The 9,481-nt window shown below is 39.5% G+C and overlaps 1 pseudogene; it reads left to right on the forward strand.

Annotated features, from left to right (window-relative positions):
• Nucleotides 1-2,456: 2,456 nt before the first annotated feature.
• LOC116859558 lies at nt 2,457-4,627 on the forward strand (annotated as a pseudogene).
• Nucleotides 4,628-9,481: the final 4,854 nt, after the last annotated feature.

Below are 9,481 nucleotides of genomic sequence, written 5' to 3' on the forward strand. Positions count from 1 at the left end.
TCTTATTCATCTCTTAGAGTATATATGGAAATTAATCATTGCAGCAATAGTCTCCTACCCACTCACACTCTGTGAGCTTCAACTCAGCTGCGTGATCGATTGTGAATTGTCATAATCTCTTTGGACTTCCTGTCATCAGGAAGTAGAGCATATTTTGCCCCCTCCTGGATCTGGTCTGACCTTGTATTCACTTTGGACAACAGAATGCAGCAGGAATGATTTGTGCAAATTCCAGGCCTGGGCTTCCAGGTTCTGTTTTCTCCAAGAAGCTGGCCCAGCCACCAAGTGAATAAACGCTATTTAGCCTGTTAGTGGATGAAAGGGCCTATGGTATAGAGGTTAGTCATCCCAGTTAAGCCATCGTAAACCAGTCAGCCCCTGGCCAGCCATGCAGCTGACTGCAGTTGTATGAGTGATCACCCAAGATCAGCTATGTGTGGCTGGGATTGTCCGAGCTACTTTGATAAATGTGGCTCAAATTGCCAACTCACAAACTGTAAGCTAAAGAGAGGTTGTTGTGTAAGTCAGGGTTGTTCAGAGAAACAGAACCAATAGTATGTGTGTATTTATATGTATGTGTGTGTGTATATATGTATGTATATATGTATGCATGTATATAAGACATATAGACATATATATAATATATATCATATAATATGTCATATTATATTATATGATATATATATTATATTATATTATATATAGGGTGGATTTATTTTAAGGAATTGGCTCATGTAATTATAGGACTGGACAGTTTGAAATCTGCAGAATATGTTGTCAAGCTAGAGACCTAGGAAAGAGCTGATGTTTCAGCTTGAATCCAAAGGTGTCTAGAGGCAGAATTCCCTTTTCCTTAGACCTCAGTCTTTTTTTCAGCCTTCAGTTGATTGGATGATGCCCACCAACTTAACGGAGAGTAATCTGCTTTCCTCAGTGTCTACAGATTTTCATGTTAATGTTAATCTCATCTAAAAAAATACTTTCAAAGTGATAGACTGGTGTTTGACCTAAAATCTGGGTCCTTTGACTAGCCATCTTGACACACAAAGTGACCATCACAATCCCCAGGTTTAGAATGTTTTTTAGGGGACAAAAACTATCTGATTTACTTTGGATCCGTCATCTCCGCTGCTATCTGAACCTTGCACTCAGCAGTCTTCAGAATTATTCAGGAAAGAGTTACAAACTTTACTAATTTCAAAAGAGAAAATAATTTTCTTCTCCACAAAATTTTAAGCTTTGAAATGTATATTAATAAAGCAAATAGTTACAAATGTTGGCAATAGTTTTCTATAAACAAACTTCCTCTCTTTTTGACTTTAGTTGAATAAGACATACGTCCAAGAGCAAATCAAAGCAAATATGTAATTGTCTTTCCTGAAAGGAGGTTTAGTTTTTGTGTAGAGAATTCTTTTATATCTTATCTAGTAAATGTTAATTTACCTCCTTACTTGTTCCATGCCAGACCCTGTGCTAGACATTCCCTCTCAGCATTAATCTCTGCTCTCCGGGTACAGAAGTAAACCAGAACATCTTGTTCCCATAGGAGTTCATTCTTTTCTTAAAACAATTTGCTGTTTTTATGTTCTGTCTCTATTCTGTGTGTTTAAGTACTTTCACTAGAATAATGTGCATTGGCTGTTCTCATGGAAGAAATTGCTCTTTTTTCCCCTCACTCCAAAAACAGCGTAGTATTGAACTGGTCCAGCACAGTCCTTCTTGCCAGTTCTTTGTTTCTTCATTTTGCTCACAGATCTCTTGAGGCAATGATTACAAGCAGTGCATTGTTTGTGTTTCTGCCTTTTGGCAGCAAAAAAGAGTTTAAAAACACTCCAGTAAGGATATTTCCCGTGCTCTGAAATAAAAGAACTAGATGAAAGTGCTACTCGCTTGAGATCTGCAAAACTTTCCAACTGCAGCTAAATCATGGCTTTTGGCTCTTCTTCAGTTCAGAAACAAGGGAATCTGCCTTCTTGAAAATTTCTCATTTGACTATAAACATTCTAAATGTATTATGCTATCTTTGAGGCAAAATTTATGTTAGAAAGTAGATCAAATTCTAATAAGAACCATGTACAGGAACCTTAGTGTGTGGTTATACTGGCTGAACACTTTGCAAATCTTATCTAATTTAACCCTTATAAAAATTGTGTAAAAATTAGGTATTAAATTAAGGAAAGTGAATAATAATAATTTGTCTAAGGATACTTAGCTAGTAAGTGGCAGACGGGGCATGAACAACTGAGTCTGACACCAAAGCCCAGGGTCCTGATCCCTACATTAGACAGTCTGACAAGATCAACAAACCAGAGCACAGTTTGCAGGTGCTGGTGCACTTCCAGCTCAGTGGTTAAGACCGCAGGTCATAGACCAAGACTGCCTCCAGTGAGTTCTGTGCTGCTTTACTAATTAGCTATTATTTACTCACTCTATGTCTCAGTTTCTTTCTCTTTAAAATGAGGATAATGATCTGCCTTTTCCTTGGGTTGTTATAGGGATTAAATGAATTAATACATGTAAAGTGCTAATACTGCTCGGCACATACTAAATACTCTCTAAGTGCTACTTATTATTGTAAAAATGCATGAATCTTTTCAACAGGATACCAATTTTTGGGTTTCCTGTGCAGCTACATCAATAATCTTGAATTTAGTTGTGACTGACTTTTAGATTCCAAGTTGTTTCTATGTGATACTGAAGGACAAAAAAAAGCCAGTTTGGGAATAAGTCAAACTAAATCCCAAGCCAACAAAAATATTACTCATTATTTGATGTTCTGAAAAACAAAAGCAGCAACACTTTTTTTTCCTTAAAGATTTATCTATTCATTTGAGAGAGAGAAAGAGAGAAAGAGAGAGAGAGAGAGCGAGCAGGAAGGGCAGAGGGAAAGGGAGAGAGAATTCCAAGCAGACTCCATGCTGAGTGCGGTGCCCTAGGTAGGGCTCGATCTAGGACCCTGAGATCAGGACACTGAGATTACGACCTCAGCCAAAACCAAGTGTCCCATGATCAACCGACTGTCTACCCAAGTGCCCCGTAACAACACTTTTTATAGCACAGCTTTTTAAAAGTCTTTCTGTTAATTGCATAATTATGACAAAGGCAAACTTCAATTTATAAGGAAGAAAGAGGAAGGAAAACTGGTAGGGAAGTCAAGACTTTTTCACTGTGGTTCCATACCATGCCCTCTCTAACGGTAATGCAGAGAGTCTTGAAGCCAATTGTGGAGTGGTCAGAATGATAGGAGTTAAGCATGGGTTATTTTCCCAGGAGTGCCCAAGAGTACCTGTGCATCTTAGACAAATCAATTACCCTATAATTCAGTTTTTCCTGTTGTAATTGGTGAATTAAAGTTTTTACTTAACTGCTGCCTGAGAAGGTCTCAGAGCACTTGTCTAACGAGCACCTTCTAAGTGGTTTTGATATATAGAATAGAAACATGGGGCCGGCTAGAGCGTCATCTTTTTTTTTTTTTTTTTAGAATGTTCAATATAGTAGTAATTTCATATTATTAAATGTGTATAGTTTCAAAAGGCAGTTACAGTTTCAATAACAACTTTTCTTTATACTCTAGAAAATTGGAAAATACAAAAAAATTAAGAATAAAATAAAAATCATTGTAACTGCACATCTTATATCAATCTTATATATATTGGTGCATTCTTCTCCATAAAAAGATTGTTTTATTTATTTATTTAATTTTAAAAGTTGTTTTAAAGTGTTCATGTGGCTGGATGATTTCTGAAGATACAGGATAAAATGAAAATCTGGTTATTCATGTCAGCCCCTAGAATGGAGTTAAGTGGTACTTGATGCTACTTATTTTATCCTAAATTAAAAAAAAATATTTTGAGCTGAAATAAAGGTAGAATTTGTTAACCTGAAAGAATACCTCTGAGACTTGTAAGTCAAAATAATGCTGTATTTGGCCATTCTGACATGGAAGGTGCTGGCATGCTTGACTTCCCAGGAAACCACACCAGAGCCAGAGTTGGAGCTGGAAGCAGAGGGTAGCTGGATCTGGAGTGGGAGCCCGAGCAGGAGCAAGAACTGCATCCAGAGGGGGAGGTGGAGACAGCCCAGGAGCTGGATTACATGGAACAGGAAAAACTATAATTTCGTATAGGTTATAGGTTGGAGAAGTCATTGCTACTATTCCTACTATTGGATTTAAAGTTGAGATGGTAACATACAAGAGCCTTGGATTCCAACTCCAGGATTTAGGAGGACAGAAAAGTATCAGGCCATACTGGGGATGTTATTATTCAAACACAGATGCAATCATTTCTGAGAAGGTAGTTGTGATGGAGACTGAACTGGCATTCCCAAATGAGAATTAGTTGCCATACCGGAGGAAGAAGAGTTGAGGAAATCCATTTTAGTGATGTTTGCAAGTAAATAGGACACCGAACAGGTCATGACTCTCTCAGAGATGGCAAGTTTACCTGGGTTACCTGTGTGGAAGGATGGAAAATGGCAACTTTTCAAAACTTCAGCAACCAAAAGCATTGGCCTTGATGAGGCAATGGAAGGGTTCATTGGAACATTAAAGAGCAGACAATCATTCAATCACGTCTGCACCTCTGTAATGAAGACTGTATCACATTTCTTTTTGGAAATGTGTTAAGTTTGCTTCATGCTACTAAATGTTAAAAATGTGTGATTATTGACATATACTGCTGACTGCAATATTTGTAATAAATATAAAGAGTATTTGGTTGGGAGGGTAACTTATCATGATTGAACCAACTAAATGTTCAGTGTAATGTAAAATCCTTCCTTGCTTTCTTGTCTTAAGTATATATTCTATTTGTATGGAATTCTTATTTAAATTGAGTCCCACCAAAGAATGTACTCTTATTGAGGAAAATACCCTCCTATTTTTGAATTGCAGTTGAAGCTTGTTTGCATAAACACTAATAAATATCTTAACTAAAAAAAAAAAGGCTGAATTATCAAACAGTTTAAATAATAATAATGTGAAGAGGAGTTGTAATTATGTATAAAATATCATGATTGTGTTACTTTTGGTTAGGCAGTTTCCTGCTGGGGGTGGCACTTCTAGAGGTGGTGACCTTTAGGACTGACAACCCTGTGATAAAATAAAGACATGAAGCTTGACAATGGGTCTTGGAGTTTAGGTGCCTTTGGGGCACCATCTCCAAGCCCTTGGGGGAATATCTAAACAACCTTGTGGTGTAACCCAACCTTTTCTATAAAAGATAAGATGTATGTCTCTCATGAATGGCTGGCAATGTCAGATTTGGTTGTCCAAGTGGCAATAGCAGTGAAGTTACAGTTATCATCTGAAGCCACACCTGCCCTGAAGCCACGCTGTGTCTAATTCTCAATAACCTCTTCTCTTGAGCTAATGAATAAACATAATTCTGCTTAAGGTTACATTTATGAAAAATAACACACTTCACGTTTTTTTTCCCATCCACTCTTCTGGGAGTCTATGGAGAAGCTTAACAATGAAGATTTTGTATAAGGCAAGATGGTATCAAACTTCCCCTTTTGGGGCAGTCTGTGATGAAGTCTGTTATGCCAGCTTTCCCAGACCAGAAGTCTGTCTGCTTGCTTTCCTAGAGCAAGTCAGACCCTTTATTTACCACAATCATAACAGACCAGCCTATCCATTATGTTTCTAGGATGTCTTAAGAGTTCAGGGCCACTGTGTTCTTCACAGCACAATTCACGTCCGTAATTTGGGATGTCTGAGATACTCTCATAGGAAAATAAATTACAGTGTCAAGTTAATGGCTTGTACCTGAGCTCAGAGAATGAACTGTAAGGTCAGTCAGGGCAACAGGTGTGGGCTATCAATGCATTTAGTAGGTTATGCTTCCATACACAGTGCCTCAACATTGGAACATAAATTTCTGAATACTGGACATGATAAAGGACAACTTATAACTTTTTGTTTGTCGAAGGTAAGAAATAGACCATGAACACATTATCTCTGCAAGTGCCTCTAATTCTTCCAATGATCCCGACACAGAGAAGGAAGGGAGGGAGGATGCTAGAGACAATCGGGAAAGGAGGGCATGGTCTTCTGTCCCATTTGACTTCTTTGTATTTCTTTAGCCTACTTTTCTATTTACTGGATGGACTACAGACAGAGTCCTAGGAACTATTTGGTAGCAAATTCAAAGCGAAGTGTATCAACTCTGTGAGGCACATACGATAATACCTGGTCTAACACCCAGCCGACAAAGAGGCAGGTTCTGACTCAGGAGCCATTGATGTCGGGGCTGAAGAACTGGGTCTACTGACCTCAAGACCAGACCATTTTTTATGTTGTTCCATCCTTCTGGTATTTAAGCAGGAATGGATTTATTTTCCAATTCAGTTATCTTTGGTTCTGTGACTTATTTTTGTCACTTTCTTATATTTTCTCTCTGTTGGAGTTCTCACTGTATTCATTCTTCTCCTGAGTACAGTGAGCATCTTTTATGACCATTACTTTTGAACTTTTTAAAAAATCAGATAAATTATTTATCTCCATTAATTAAGGTTTTTCCCCAAGGTTTTATATTCTTGCATTTGGAATATATCCCTCTGTTTTTTCATTTTTCTTGACTCTCTGTGTTGGCTTTTATGCATTAGATAGCCACCTCTCAGTTTTAAAGGAGTGACCTAGAATAGAAGATAAACCTCATCATTTCATCCTGACCGAGCTCTAGGTTGTCTCTCAAACATTTGTGATTGTTTAGGTGGCCTATTATATCTTTAATATACCCTCAACCCTGTAGTGGAGGGTGTGCCAAGCCCAGTCAGTGTTCCAAAGGGAAGGATGACATTCAGCATCTAGATTCAGAATGTTTGGAATCCAGACCCTCAGGTAGCAGATTTTAAAGTATGAAAATATATATAGTCCTGTGGGACAACAACTGTCAACCCTGCTCGCCACAAGCGACAGGTGAACTGGAGTTCCCATGGGTAGCAGTGGCAAAAATTGGGGCTTCAGAAGAGTGTATAAACTCCTATCTCAGAGATACAAGCAAGCTGTAGGGAAGCAGAGAGAGAGAGCACAAAGATGGTGTCCACTAGCCTCCATTCCCTAGAGTATCTCTGTAGCCGCCTATAAGTGTGCCAGACCTGAAACCTACTGCTAAGACTGAAGCTTTTGGACAAGCACATAGACCTCTTCCACAGAAAGACTGGGGGCTTGTGTTCAGTCTGCTGTCTGTGTAGTGTCCTGGGGATGGACTCTGCCAAGAACTCTCTCTAGTTGTTACAATCCCATGAGATTCAGGAACACACATCCACCCTCCTCCCCTAGCATTCAGAGCCAGATGATCAAGGGCATCACTGGGCAGCAGCCACAAAATCCAAGGTGCTAGACATAAAATGTGGGGCACCACATGCCTGTAAAACCTTCTCTCTGGCCGATATTGGAGCTTTGGAGTTTGGCCAGGAAAGAATGCAAAGAGATTGTCTACCCTCCAAGTATTCTGTAAAGGTTAATTAGGGTAATTAAAAAGGGCTAATTAAGCTCCCTGACCCTGGTGATTAAGAAGGTGTCCCTGGGCAGCAGCTGCAAATACCAGGTAAAAGCTCCAAATGCAGGTAAAAGCTCCCTTCTGGGAGATGCTATTGCTCTGGGGTACAGCAGTAGAAGATGAAGGTGGCTCCCACTGAATGCAGTAAGGCCAAGGAACAGCGTTTAGGCCAAGCCAGCCAGGAAAAAGGAAAAAAAAAAGAAAGAAAAAAGAAGGAGAAGGAGAAGGAGAAGGAGAGAAGAAGAAGGAAAAGGAGAAGGAGAAGGAGAAGGAGGAGAAGGAGAAGGAGAAGGAGAAGAAGGAGAAGGAGAAGGAGAAGGAGAAGGAGAAGGAGAAGGAGAAGAAGATGACACCTGTCATATGGAACCAGGCTGAGGAGGAGGTAGAGATGGCACCGGAAAGAAAAAGAGAAAAAAAAAATGGTGCCTGCCAGCTAACAACCTCTAGATGTGTGCTCAATTAGATGCCCGCCCGTCAGGTGAATGCTTTAAAATTAGCAAATGAGCCTTGTTCACATTCAGTCCTCTGGGTGCATCTCAGTCAGCTGTGTCAGCGTCCGGCCCAGGGGCAGGAGGTGAGTCCAAGGGCTTCAGTCGTTTCAGAGTCGATTTCTCAGATGGCGCATGTGAGCCCTATTGGTTTGCAAAGCTACATGTTTTGTGGCCTCATCTCTCAGGAGCAGGTTTTAAAAAGTTGCGGTGTCTGAGGTGCCATTTAAACCCTCCGCTTTCAGGGAGAGGCTCCGGGTTTTGAGTTCCCTGCTGAGGGAAGGTTGCCCCCGTGGTGTACTTCATGAAGAAGTCGTGTCCTAGACTCTCCTCCCTGCTGCTATGTGGACCTTGTGTCATTCGCTGGATGCTTAGGAATTGCTCAGACACTTCATAGTTTTCTTTTTCAAAGGAAGGTTTTCGCCATGTGGCTGTGGATGTGGTGTATCTGTTGGAAGAGTAAGTCCCCGATCTTCCTACTATCGCCATATTGAACCAGAACCTGCAGGGATATGGGAGTGGATTGATAACGAGCATATATTGTTAGTTTGTATTCCTCTGCACAGTCTTTTCACATACCTTGAACCGTAAAACAAATCCAGCATTTTGAATTTTTCCCACAGGGTAATCGAAGGATCTAGATAAATTTAAAAGTCCAAAGGTTATGATTTATAAAGATATCTTATTGAGAGAATTATTTCATACTGAATTAAAGAAATCTGGGAAGTTATAAGGTCTGTATCTGATATTTTGAGATTGATTTTATAGGAGATAATTATATATGGCCATTTTTGGAATCATTTTTCCGAAGGAGAAGCTTGGGAGGTGGAGAGGATAAGTTTGGTTCCCATTTTGTTTGCGTTTTGTTACTATTGTCATAACACAGGGACTTGTATTCATGGGCATTCACATGTATATCTATGGAGAACAAATTTTTGTATTTCCTTGAAAACTTAGTCTATAGGGGAAATAAAAACAATACTGGTTTTCCGAAGAGCTTCACAGATCAATTCTTTTGCGTCCTATGGCACAATTCTTTGCTTTTAGAAAAGTCTGTGACCCACAGGAGTCCTTAATTTGTCTAATTAAAACACATACAGAAACACATACATGCTTTATTCCTCAGTGTTTCAAAACATGGCCACATAATAATCTTTAAAAATTTTTAATCAAGAGGTGCCTGGGTGGCTCAGTGGGATAAAGCCTCTGCCTTCGGCTCAGGTCATGACCCCAGGGTCCTGGGATCGAGCCCGAATCAGGCTCTCTACTCAGCGGGGAGCCTGCTTCACTTCCTCTCTCTGCCTGCCTCTCTGCCTACTTGTGAACTCTGTCAAATAAGTAAATTAATTAAATCTTAAAAAAATTTTTTTAATCACATTTATTTTAATTCCAGTATAGTTAACATACAGTATGCAATATAGTGATTCGGCAATTCCATATATTGCTCAGTGCTCGTGGTGGTAAGTGTACTCTTTAATCCCCATCACT

This window comes from Lontra canadensis, unplaced genomic scaffold (genome assembly GCF_010015895.1).
Source record: "Lontra canadensis isolate GAN:19392208 unplaced genomic scaffold, GSC_riverotter_1.0 scaffold159, whole genome shotgun sequence".
In the NCBI taxonomy this organism is placed as follows: domain Eukaryota; kingdom Metazoa; phylum Chordata; class Mammalia; order Carnivora; family Mustelidae; genus Lontra; species Lontra canadensis.